Raw genomic sequence first — 12,706 nt, 5'->3', positions numbered from 1 at the left:
GATTCTGAAATTTATTCCCTAAAAGAAAACAACACATGGGAATTATCAGATCTTTCAAAAGGTGCAAAAGCTTTACCGTCAAGGTAGGTGTTCCGAGTAATGATGAATCCAGATAGTACCATAGAGAAGTTTAAAGCCAGATTAGTTATAAAAGGATTTACACAGAGAAAAGGTATAGATTACACAAAAACGTTTAGCCCAGTAGCAAGATTAGCAACAATGCGTGCAGTGTTGAGTATAGCAGCTAGCAATAATATGCATCTATTTAAATTTGATGTCGCAACAGCTTTTCTTTATGGAGAATTTGAAGAAGAAATATTTATGAAACAGCCTGAAGAAAGAAAATGGTGCAATACGAATATCTAAAAAAAATAGTAAGAAAATACTTGAGAGGTTCAATTTTGATGAATACAGCCCAATATCAACTTCAATGACCAAAATAGTAGAAGATTCCGAAACAGGGAAAGCTGAGGACTTGTCTAAATTTTCCTATCGACAAGCAGTGGAAGGAATTATGTATTTAATGCTTGATACTCGACCAGATCTTGCATACAGTGTTGGATACTTGTCTAGAACTTTAGATAATCCCTCAAAAGAAGATATTGTCAGAGTAAAAAGAGTATTTAGATATATTGCTGGTACAAAATAATATGGTATTACTTATACGGCTGACTTGAAGTTCGAATGCTGCAGTGATGCTGACTTTGGAGGCTGCTTAAAGACTGGTAGGTCGACATCAGGAATAATAATAAAATACGCTGGTGCTGTAATTTCATGGATGAGTCAATGACAACTGATAGTAGCAACTTCTACAACAGAAGCTGAAATCGTTGCTGCTACTGAAGAAATTATATGGTTAAAAAGACTCTATTCCGAGTTAATTGGGTTCAAAGACGTTCCTATGTTGCAAGTAGACAATAATGCTGCAATAAGATTAGCTCAGAATCCAGAGTTTCATCGTCGCACTAAACATTTTTTCATTCGTGAAAAGGTATCGGATTGATGACTGATTTGATGACGAAACCACAAGCAACAATATTGAAATATTTAATAAGCAATTTGAGACTTTCAAATATTAACAAATTATCTTAACAAGGGAAAGTATTGATGTTAATAATGTATTTGTGTTAAGATTTAGTTAACAACCTTTTTGTAAAACCTTGTATTGTATGTATTTTGTATTCGAGAAATGTTTAGTATTTTTATTCATTCGAAAAATAAACTTTTACAATAAAAGAATATACTCCTCAGATCAAATTAGGCCATGATGGCTTTATATGTCTGTAGAATAGCCATTGACACTCACTGGGGTATAAAACCTAGTGACATCAAATGATTACTTGATGTGGTTATTAAACCCATAATAATACACACATATACATATGTATAATGTTATTGTCTGGTAGCATGAACACGATTCAACTTCAATCAGGAAACCTCTTACGGAAAGTATTTAAACAGCTCATCAATATCTAACGCTGGAATAAACATTTTAAGAATTTGTATCTTAAACAGCAGTTTATATTTGAAATCCTACAAATCGGTTCACTAAAATTGTACACTTCAACATTTCAATAGTGGAAATCATAAAAATATGCAGAAAATAGGGGAAAATATGTTTTCCATAAATATCCCAATGTTCCGCTTTAAAATTATATATTGTTACTTAATAACATGACAATATTTAAAGATCGCCTGTGCTGAACCAAACAAAATTTGTAAAAAGTATATGATGTTTTTATAAACAACTAACAGAGTTAACTTAGAAGGTAAACGTTGAACCTTTTAAGACATTAGTGGCCACCTTTTAAGGAATTTCAATAGGTACAAGAAACATACTTTAAATTAATCATTAATATTATATGCTCGTACATTTCACAATATTGGTTACAAAAAAGGCTGAAATTATAGAAATTAAATATTTTATATGCATAAATTAATAAACTTACTTAACGGTTAGTATATTTTTATATACATACATAAACAAAATACATATACGTAAATACAAAATCACATAAAAATATTTTTAAATTACATCACTCAACAAGTGTCGTACCAAAATATGACGATTTGTTGTGTGTTAAAACAAAATAATACCCGTGTACTCGTATGTACCAATCCATACATGCCAAAGTTATTATTAATCAAATCAAGTGACCAATAAAATATATATGTATGTATGTACTCGTATATGTATATTCTGCAGTTTATCATTGTACTTACACCTTTAAAAGTGTGGATTCATTTAATATTTAAATATTGATAACTGATTTACAAATCTGTCTGGGAAAATGCATCCTAATACATAATATAAATGTGCTCATATGTATATGTACATCTCTGAAAGATTTTCAACAAAATTTTCTACGGAGTCCTATCAACAGAGCAAGTGTCCCTTTTAACGGAAGCAACGCGGAGACACTCATAGAAAGTAGACATTTAAAAAAACTTTAGCGAAAAGGTACATTGACATGTATTTACTTCTATGAACTAGCTTTCTGACTGTCTCTTTTTAAACATGTTAAAATAACTAGTCACATGGGTAGTTGGGTAGCTAGTTCGGGACTGTCCCCGGAATTGCTGGGATGCTTAATGCCTTAAGTATTCATATAATGAAAGCATTATTATATGATGAGACAATATTTATTAAAAATTTGTACTCTTACAAAAGTTGGAAAACTGTTGCTTGAAGTAACGAAGGACATGTTATTTCAAAGTGAAAACCTTCAATCAAAAAGAAGTAAATCCACTAAAAGAAGTAAAGTAATCGAGAAGATGATCACTTCAGAAATGCATGTAAACATCAGGCATACCAATGACTTTTATAACGTACTTTTCATTTTAATAATGGACAGATAAGAATGAATTTGTTAAAAGTTCTGTTTTGTACCCTACATCACTATAGCGGAGAGACGGTTAAAAATATGTACATCTGTACAACGTTCTGCCGTAATTATTAACTTTAATACTTACACACAGAAAACAGATCGATTGGAAATCGGTTACCATGATAAATATTTAGTTAAATTAATTAAAATTGTATCGCTGTTATTGAAAAACTGTATAATTAACCGATTTTCTATACTCAGTATTAAAAAACCATAATAATAATCGAATTGTGGTTTTAACAATTTCCAAATCAATAATTTGAACTGAATTGTATCGGTTATTAAATTCTTTTGTTAATTCAGTAAATGCAGCCGAATTTTATTTAGGATTAAAACTTTAGAACATCAAATATTAGTCGCTGTAACCGAAAATCAGTAGAAAGTAAAAAATATTGATCATTGCAACCAATTATCAACTGGGAAAATTATTTAAAATACTATTGCGGTTAAAGGAACCAAATTCGGTGTTCACAACCGATTATTTGATAATTATAGTTGACGTTAACAAAAATAAATAAAATAAAACGAATTTATAATTTAAAAAAAAATCTAATTACATTTGAAGATAACTTAATGCTGATAAAAATAGGTAATGTTTAGTCCATTATATATCTTAAAATCTATTGTGGTTATTTTCAATAATTTTTAATCATTTTACAGCAGCGGAAAAGCGTGGAAAGGTAGCTTTGGAAATGTTGGACAGTATGAAGAGCAAAATCCCAAGTACATACCATCAAAATCTCAAAACAAGAAGGGAAATGTTGCTGGTTTATATTTATAAGTTTGTATTTACATACATACATATTCATATTTTATTGTAAATGTTTTAAACAAAATAAAATTTATTTTAAAATACACATAATCCACAAATTGGTTTTCAATAAATAATATTTCAGTTGCGTATACCGATAATTTCAATCCAGATTACCGAATAATAATTTAAAATAGTTGTGTACACCATATATTCAGTAATAGTCAACGAATTTTACAGTAATTGCAATCGAATTATGGCATAGTTGTGAGAACCGACTGAATTCGATTGGAAACAAATTCGGTTGTCACAATGTCTGTCTGTTTTCTCTGTGTATATTCGCTGACCTCAGAATTTCTCCAACACATTAGGTTTTCGAGATATCTTGATAAAAATTTTGAAATCCCGCGTTGTTAGTCAAATTCAGCCTTTTTCATAAAATTTTGTGGCATATCTTGTTTCTTTTGTGAAATATATTAACCTGAAACTTAAAAAATCGCTATAAATGCAAAAAAAATGAATTTTACTTTTGTCATAAAAATATTTTCTCAATTGTTTAGAGATCTTTTCAGTACTGACATTTGGAGGTAAATAAAATTGATCACAGATTTTCATCCTTTAGGCCAATTGAGGTCTGTCACGCATTTCGATCGGAATGGTTTCAATTCAGTATTATTATTTCGATCGATTTTGTTTTAACATCTCCAAATTACGAAATATGTAGTTAGTTCAAAAAAAATATACATATTGATTTTATTTAAAATTTGTTACGTTTAGCTTATCAAAACCAGAATCATATTTTAGTAAAGACCCTTGAACTTTTGACACTTATAAATCGCCCGACACGGATGGCATCAGTGTACACTTAATAAGGTAGCCTCGTCGCTATAACAAATACATCAATACAAAAACAACAGGCGATTTGTTATTGTACAATAATCCCATCTGTCAAAATAAACTGCATGCGGCGAATGAAAAAGAAACAAATAAACACAATAAAAATATGAGTTTTTACCAAATATTTTAAATTTTAACTATTAATATATTAAATTAATTAAACGTAGAATGCCTGAAAATCATAACTATAACTATTGGGAAGACAAATTTTGCGAATAAAACCTGCTTTTTGTGAAAAGTCATTGGACGTGCTAAAAATTGTTGAATCTGATTTGGAACGTATGCCGGAGCAAAAGATTTTCTTATTTTATCAAGGGAGGAGGATAACAAAGACATTTAATCACAATTGACCCAGAAAACTTATTTAAAAACATAATTTTTTCACTTTTTAAACTTTTTTACAACTTTTGCGATTTTTTTTTAATGTAAACAAACAGGAATTTGACAGATTAGATCAGCTGTGTGGACGAGGCTACCTTATTAATTGTATCATGGATGGCATTATAAAAACAGATTTACAAAACAAGAAAGACAAGACTTTGTTCAAATATTAAAAATAAATATAATTTGTGAGGAATAATCTATATCTATTAGGGTGATCGATTATTCGACATTTTCCAAAAACCGGTTTTCGAATAGTTCGAATAGTTGACATTTAAAAAAAACCGGTTGATATTTTTCAAATTCAGAAAAAACCGGTTAACCGGTTTTTCATTATAAATAAAAAAATATATTTTAATTTGAAAAACTTAATGTTTATGTTTAAATTTGATTAATAAAACATGGCCCGAAATGATTTTTAACAGTTTAAAAGAGTATAACTTTAGATCTAGTCGTCTGATTTACATTATTTCTTTAATATAAAAAAAAAAAATTAGGAAAAAAGTGGGACACTTCTGTTAAAGTAGTGTAAGTAAGGTACTATGTAATCCTAGCTTATTTTAAAAGCCCTGTTTAGGAAATTTGCATAGGCATTCCAACACTTCCATAAAATTTCAGCCGTAAATTAATTATTGTAATTGGAATATAATCTTAAGATTGATAAAATTTTATCAAATAGTTATCAATTTTACAAATAAATTTTTTTTAATTAATTAGGAAAATCAAAAAAGTTTAACCAAAGGAGCTTTAGAAAAATATACGCTAGCTCCTCGACTCGAATATTTTTAAAATTTAGGCGGGCTGTATTATTATTTACTTAAAAATTTAATTTAAATAATCTTTGAATACAAAGCAAATAAAAGTATTCGAAACCGGTTTTTAAAAAGTGAAAAAACCGGGTTATTCGATATTCGAAAAATCAACATTAAGAAAAAAACCGACACTGGTAAAGCAGAAAAAACCGGTTGAAAAATCGAGTCGATCACCCTAATATCTATATATATAAAAATGAATGTGTGTTTGTTTGTATGTTTGTATGTTTGAACGTTATAGACTACTAAACGTCTGAACCGATTTTCTTGAATTTTCAGAGCGTATTCCTGCATGTCTGGAATAGGTAATAGGCTACTTTTTATTTCGAAATTTCAAATGGGCGATGAGCCACGCCCACATTAAGAAAATATAAAATCCGTATATTTGAGATAATATAACAGTTAGAGTCCTCAAAGAGTCGGAGCCACTTTAGTGTCAATATGATCATTAAGGACAAAAAGTAGGCGGACTAGCATTAGGGGGCGTGGTACCTCGCGTATAAATTAAATATAAAAATTCGTTTATCTGGGAAACTAATAGAACTAAATTCTTAAAATTTAACACGAAGAACTTTAACATCCATGTAAACATTTTGGGTAATAAATTGGCGGACTACCCATGAGGGGAGCGGCACCTCCCATATTAATTAAATACAAAAATTCGTTTATCTGAGAAACTATTAGAGCTAGAATCTTCAAATTTTGCATGAAGAACTTTGAAATTCATGTGAACATTTAGAGCATAACGGGGGGTCTTTCAATGCGGAACTTGGCACCTCACATATGCATTAAATATAAAATTTCGTTTATCTGGAAAACTAATAGAACTTCATTTATAAAATTTTGCACAAATTAGTTTAGTATTCATCTGAACATTTTGGACTTTCATTTGGGAGCTTGAAGCCCTCACATGAATCAAATAAAAAATTCGTATATCTGAGAAACTATTAGAGCTAGAATCTTCATATTTTACATGAAGAACTTTGAAATTCATGTGATCATTTAGAGCATAACGGGCGGACTTTCAATGGGTGGCTTGACACAACATATATGAATTAAATACAAAATTTCGTCCATCTTGGAAACTCTTATATTATTCAAATTTGTTATGGATAGAGAGAAATTGGCGATAGATAGAAACTGGCGAACTTGCAATAATTTGCTTGACATCTCTCATATGTAACATACATATTATAAATCTGGAAAACTATTGTAGTAAGGGTCTTTAAAATCGTAAAGTGGGATTTTTATTTATACATACTCCTTTTTTTAAATAAATCAAAAAGTTCGTTTTTTACACGATTTTACACTTTTCAATCGATTTTCGGTACGAGTACCCATTATTCGATTTGACTAAAATTTTACATCAGTAAATTTGACACACTGGATCGTAATGGGTAATGGGTTCAATATTTGGTGAGCTGAGTCAAAGGATAAATATTTCCTTTTTTAAAGTTTTGCCAATATTTGTTCATGTTTCACGCAATTTTGATACCATTATGTCTAGGAAAAGAATTTAGAGAATTCATATGTATGTATATCCACAAATATGGTAAAAATACCAGATTTTTTGGGAATTTATAGTTATATATTAATCATATATAATAATAGTTATATATTAATCATATATAATAATAGTTATATATTAATCAATATACAGAATTTGTTTTTCTATTTTTGTATATCGTCACCTGAAATGCAAAAGGGCGAAACAACACTTTTCAAAATTTTACAGAAGAGATAAAAAACTGAATAAAAACAAAACTATAGTGATTATAAAAATGATTTTTTCACAATAGCATCTAACAACAATGATGCATTTATTTATTGACAAATACATATTTTTTCAGCTATTTCTGTAAGTTGTGTGGGATACGCCAAACCAAAAGGGCCTATCAACGGTTTAGTATTTATAGCTTGAAAGCTATAATTATACTGAAATTGGTACATACATAATCTCCTGGAAAATCCGGAAAATATTTAATTTCTAGAAAGTACGTTTACTATGAAACGATCGTGAACAAATTCAACATGCTTTTAGTGGCCAAGAATCATGGTGTAAAGTATCGTTAATATTAGTCCAAATTTTACACTAATTCCCATGTAACAATCTCTTCCAGAAATTGAATATAACATACAAAACTTTCTTAAAAATGCTATTTTAGCGATGAATCAACTAAACTAGTATAAGCCTGAAAAAGTATTGTTTATTCTATAACCCCTCTATCAAATTAATGTGGATAAGACCATTTGCCTAAGCCCATATCACCTTTAACATTTATAATTGACTTACAAATATTTGAAACGTGATAAAGTGGAACTATGACACGTTTTATGGGAACTATATCTCTCAAATTGTATGAATACTGGTTCAGTATAAGGTATTAAAAACTAGTTTATTTTCAGACAATTGTTTTCATGAAATTATATTAAGATAAAATTCGAGATAAATAATTTGTTTTAAGAAATTAATATTTCCTTCAAATCCTGTACAGCCTATAATTGAACTAATCCCTCAAAGGTGGATCTCCTTTAAAAATCACTCTGATGTTGAAAAATCTTGTATTAATATCGATATAATGATAAAGTACAATGTAATGCGTTTTATCAAGTTTTCTCAGAATGGATCAATCTATTATTGGACTTATGCCATATATTAGACTTTATATTGAATACCAACTAATGTTAAAGTGATTTTTCTTTTATTAATAAAATATATAGATATATATTTCAATATTTCAAAATAGTGAGATGTTGATTATATCGATGAACTTAATTTCTATAGAATCGGTCTATATCATATGGAAGCGCATACCTGAATAAAGCATCATTATTTTGATTGTGGAAAACCCTAATTTGTTATTACTCCCTTTTGAATTTCGTTAAAAAAGTTGAAGTTTTAGCGAATAGAGTTCTGAAAATTTATGGCAACATGTTTTTTTATGCTGTGCATCATTTTCAATCAATAAGTCAATTTTAAAATTTTTGGTTGTTACGCCCTTTTGCATTTAAGGTGACGATATATTAATATGTAAAAAGAAAATTTAAATTAAAAAATTATTAAAAACAAATTTTAAATACTATCTTGAAGGGTATATACGATTCGTTATAGGCGAATTTAACACTGCAGTGTAACATGTTACTTGATTTTATTGAATTTAATGAAAGAATGTATAGCCATATTTTATGGCTAAGCCAGCCAAATACGAAATTTTGAATAATTTAAATTAACTTTTCGTAAATGTGCTTTGTGCTTATTGTATGGAATACATTAAATACTATTTGACTTTTTATTTAAATGTATTGGTTAACGGAAACAAGATAACCGTATGTTTCTGTATACGTGTATCGTACTTTATGACAAATTTTGAAAACGGAAGGACGGAATTTGATTTCAGAAAACTATGCAATTTCACCTGTACGATTAAAAAAGATAAGAAATTTGGAGGAAATCACGAATTTCAGTCTCATACATATGTATGTATTTAAATTTTATGAAAAAGAAATTCTTTTTTTATTACCAAATCAGTTTGGTTTTATGTTCTAGGAAGAAAAAACAATAAGTTATTTTTTTATATAGAAAAATCTAATGTACAGACCGGAAACTATTTTCAATATACACGTACATATTTCTCTCCTAGAAGTGTTTGGTTGTACTCCTACCATATATGAATTCATGTATGTATGTATGTATGTATGTATGTATGTATGTATGTATGTATGTATGTATGTATGTATGTATGTATGTATGTATTTTATACTATATTTATGTATGTGGCCAAATAAAAAATATTCAAAACTGTGTTTTTTTAAGTCACGCTCCTACCAAAACTAAATTCAAACCAATTGCGAGAGACAGACAGAGAGATAGATAGAGAGTGTCAAGTGGATAATAATAATAATGAAATTAAAAAAAAGAATCAGCAAGTCTTAATTAAAAATGCAGATCAGGTACTATTTTGTATAGGTACAAATAAACGACAGTACGCATTTACACAATCGTACTTGTATTGTTGAATTGAGTTTCTAAGTATGAATATGTGTGTGTGTCTGAGACTGAAACTGAGTTTTCGTGTGCATGTGTATTTGATTTTCAATTATTGGACGCATTTCGAGTCATAGTTACGAGTTGTACGTACCTACGAAAGTACATACCTTTATAAAAAAGAATCCCATTAATGAATCGGAGTGTCTCTGAGTTTGTGTGCGTGTGTGTCTTTGCACCTTCTTAGCTCGTACTACTCGCGCATATTTAGATTTAATATTTTTAAATACCAAGTATTTTCATTTGTTATTTTGAATCTTTTCTTCAAATTTATACATACATTCATATTACTATATCTTAATACATACATATATACATAGTTAATATATAGTTACAGTGTATACGAGCAATATCTTTGCTCGTTGTAGTGTCTCCAATATTGAAAATCAAAAAATGGTTTGAGGTGTGGTGCTAAGCTTGTCTGAGATCTTCAGAGTTAGTTGCCAATAAGACTTTGTCACCAACGGATTGAAAATTGTTTGTCTAATACAGTTTTTAAACATACCTTACAAAAAAAGAAGCCAAAACTTTAACAAGTGTTATTTATTTTTACAAAAGTGTCACATAATTTATTTTAAAAGAAAAGAAAACAAATATTTATTAAACATCACAAAGTTATTTTTAAAACATCTATTGATCAGTTGGCAAGATGTCGGCATAGCTGATATTTTTATTTTTCAAACCCCGCTATGCTGCATCTAGTCAATTATTTCAATGGATAATTCATCAGATACTATTTATACAAGTATCCACAGTTTATCTGAGAGTTTTCATTGGAAAGTTTAAAAAAGCGCCATTTTTTTAAAGAGGCTCCTGTTTAAAGAGGCAGTGTTTAAAATTAAAAACGGCTGAATTAGCTTAGATTAGATAACAAAAACTAAAGAATATAAAATGAAATAAAAATTGTTTCTAAAATAGAATAATTTAGTTTTATGGAAAAATAAGAAAATCTTTAATTTTAAACAGTTGCGGAACCTATTCGGTTGTGTTTTCCGATGCTTTAAGACATTGCTTATACAAAATTTTTAATTTTATAAAATGTTTATAAAAATGTGTATGTAAATTTTGTTCTGTTAATCTTTGTTAAAATAAAACTTTTATTATAATATGTTCAAATTAATGAAATTTTTCTCGAAAATAACGTATGTAGCTAGTTTAACCGTCGTTCGATCATAAGATTAATTTTTGTCTAATAACTGATAATAAAAAAAATGACGAATAAACCGATTACATTCTTTCAATTAACAGATTAAACATCATTACCTTTACAACCGACAAAGATTATGAAAAGTTTGATGCTGCGTTATAGAATACCTCGCCATTAAAATTTTAATTATTTTCCTTTATTTCCTTTAAGAACTTTGTGATCACTTAGTGGGATGCAAGGGGCATATCTATATAAAACAATATTTTAACTCAAAAACTTTGCTTTTGATAATCCAATCCCAGATTAAAGTTTGTCTCCTTCTATAAAAACATGAATGAAGTCGAACTTCGAACTCATATTATTACATACTCAACTCACCCCTCTGTAATCGCAACATATTGTAGAAACGACATAAAGAAACATTTTCGCTACCTTCACGAGAAAATTAAAGTTCTCCCGTTAATAAAATTAAACATAATGTTAACATTTCCCCAAATAGTGACTTCCACTATCTTCAAAATGATGAAATTGAAACGTCTCTAAAATATTAAATATTCTCAATGTACGGGAATATTTAATAGATATGACATCTCTACTATTATTCGACCTGGGGATTTATTTAAAATTTTTGGACATCAAAATTTCAAAGTAACACATTTTAAAAAATATATAAATAATTCTGCTTACCCTACTATGCAAAATTTGGTGTCAAGTGACCAAAAAGAGTTGCAAAATATTTTGTGTTATTTTCATTTTATTTTGTCAGTATCAAAAGATGTCAAAAATGTCCTTCAAAATTTTTTTGAAAACATAATTTTGAAAACCTAAATAGATCTTAAAGGAAAAAATTTTATGAAATAAAAATAATACAAAATGTTTCTTAACTCTTTCTGTTATTTCGACGTCATATTTGGCATTGTTTGACCAGTAGAAGTATTTTAAAACATTTTTTGAAATTACACGAAATAATAAACTAAGAACGCCGTTTTTCTCCATTAAATTTATAGTTTTAGAACCCGATGATAGTTCTCTTTCTGTCGGACGGTGTAATATATCTGACTTCTAGCATACATCATGCATGCATGCATGTATGTGTGTATGTATGTATGTATGTATGTATGTATGTATGTATGTATGTATGTATGTATGTATGTATGTATGTATGTATGTATGTATGTATGTATGTATGTATGTATGTATGTATGTATGTATGTATGTATGTATGTATGTATGTATGTATGTATGTATGTATGTATGTATGTATGTATGTATGTATGTATGTATGTATGTATGTATGTATGTATGTATGTATGTATGTATGTATGTATGTATGTATGTATGTATGTATGTATGTATGTATGTATGTATGTATGTATGTATGTATGTATGTATGTATGTATGTATGTATGTATGTATGTATGTATGTATGTATGTATGTATGTATGTATGTATGTATGTATGTATGTATGTATGTATGTATGTATGTATGTATATGTATGTATGGATGTATGTATGTATCTACATACTATGCCTAATATGGAAAATAGCTACCAAAAGGCTTTTGGACAATTTTTTCTAGAATCAATAGGTAAAAAGTTACACTCATTTGAAAAAATCCCTGTATGACCAAAATGTCCAACTTTGACCCATATTTATACCCTACACCACTTTAGTGGGGAGGGTATATTGGATTTGTCCTGATGTTTGTAACATACAAAAATATCGTCCCACCTTAAAGTATTCCAATCGGCTTAGAATCGTTTTCTGAGTCGATTAAGCTATGTC

This window comes from Lucilia sericata, unplaced genomic scaffold (assembly GCF_015586225.1).
Source record: "Lucilia sericata isolate MDLA Ls3-8-SP2 unplaced genomic scaffold, ASM1558622v1 Contig000034F_arrow, whole genome shotgun sequence".
Classification (NCBI taxonomy): Eukaryota; Metazoa; Arthropoda; class Insecta; order Diptera; family Calliphoridae; genus Lucilia; species Lucilia sericata.
This window is presented reverse-complemented; position numbering follows the sequence as displayed.